General features: G+C 47.9%; 3 non-coding genes across 3 annotated transcripts; all 3 read right to left on the bottom strand.

Annotated features, from left to right (window-relative positions):
* Positions 1–321: 321 nt before the first annotated feature.
* On the bottom strand, positions 322–440 carry LOC123178065 (5S ribosomal RNA). Its single transcript, XR_006489301.1, has one exon. It is a non-coding gene; the product is annotated as a 5S ribosomal RNA (ribosomal RNA).
* Positions 441–805: 365 nt separating this feature from the next.
* LOC123178064 (5S ribosomal RNA) lies at positions 806–924 on the bottom strand. The gene has a single exon (XR_006489300.1). It is a non-coding gene; the product is annotated as a 5S ribosomal RNA (ribosomal RNA).
* A 365-nt stretch (positions 925–1289) lies between these two features.
* Positions 1290–1408, bottom strand: LOC123178063 (5S ribosomal RNA). The gene has a single exon (XR_006489299.1). It is a non-coding gene; the product is annotated as a 5S ribosomal RNA (ribosomal RNA).
* Positions 1409–1463: the final 55 nt, after the last annotated feature.

The following is a 1463-nucleotide window of genomic DNA, read 5'->3' as shown; positions in this document are numbered from 1 at the left end:
GTCCGCTACAAAGACGGCCGTACATTCTTACTACCATTACAACCGTCGCCTACTAATGGATAATGCCCTATACTACTTACTCTCTCGCTCAACTACGAAGACGAGTTTACCACGATTTCCACCCCTCCCTCTATACCGCAGCAACACGTATTTTACACCCCTTTCAGAACGCGCTTTTCGCGCCCCAACTCTCCCTAGACGCGTGACTAATGAGCTCCGAGCTAAAACATATCGCAAATGTCAAAAATATGATGACAGGCTTAATATATATCACGCACGTGTGTTCTATTCCTCACGTACGTACAAAAATAATTAAAAAAGGGAATGCAACACGAGGACTTCCCAGGAGGTCACCCATCCTAGTACTACTCTCGCCCAAGCACGCTTTACTTCGAAGTTCTGATGGGATCCGGTGCTTTAGTGCTGGTATGATCGCATCCCACATGTTACCCCCGGCTTCATCCCTTATGCTTCCCACTCCCACGTCCGCTACAAAAACGGCCGTACATTCTTACTATCATTACAACCGTCGCCTACTAATGGATAATGCCCTATACTACTTACTCTCTCGCTCAACTACGAAGACGAGTTTACCACGATTCCCACCCCTCCCTCTATACCGCAGCAACACGTATTTTACACCCCTTTCAGAACGCGCTTTTCGCGCCCCAACTCTCCCTAGACGCGTGACTAATGAGCTCCGAGCTAAAACATATCGCAAATGTCAAACATATGATGACAGGATTAATATATATCACGCACGTGCGTTCTGTTCCTCACGTACGTACAAAAATAATTAAAAAAGGGAATGCAACACGAGGACTTCCCAGGAGGTCACCCATCCTAGTACTACTCTCGCCTAAGCACGCTTAACTTCGGAGTTCTGATGGGATCCGGTGCTTTAGTGCTGGTATGATCGCATCCGACATGTTACCCCCGGCATCATCCCTTATGCTTCCCACTCCCACGTCCGCTACAAAGACGGCCGTACATTCTTACTACCATTACAACCGTCGCCTACTAATGGATAATGCCCTATACTACTTACTCTCTCGCTCAACTACGAAGACGAGTTTACCACGATTTCCACCCCTCCCTCTATACCGCGGCAACACGTATTTTACACCCCTTTCAGAACGCGCTTTTCGCGCCCCAACTCTCCCTAGACGCGTGACTAATGAGCTCCGAGCTAAAACATATCGCAAATGTCAAAAATATGATGACAGGCTTAATATATATCACGCACGTGCGTTCTGTTCCTCACGTACGTACAAAAATAATTAAAAAAGGGAATGCAACACGAGGACTTCCCAGGAGGTGACCCATCCTAGTACTACTCTCGCCCAAGCACGCTTAACTTCGGAGTTCTGATGGGATCCGGTGCTTTAGTGCTGGTATGATCGCATCCGACATGTTACCCCCGGCTTCATCCCTTATGCTTCCCACTCCCACGTCCGCTACAA

Source organism: Triticum aestivum, unplaced genomic scaffold (genome assembly GCF_018294505.1).
Source record: "Triticum aestivum cultivar Chinese Spring unplaced genomic scaffold, IWGSC CS RefSeq v2.1 scaffold304124, whole genome shotgun sequence".
Taxonomy (NCBI): domain Eukaryota; kingdom Viridiplantae; phylum Streptophyta; class Magnoliopsida; order Poales; family Poaceae; genus Triticum; species Triticum aestivum.
Note: the sequence above shows the minus strand (reverse complement) of the source record. Positions and strands in the feature narration are given on the sequence as shown.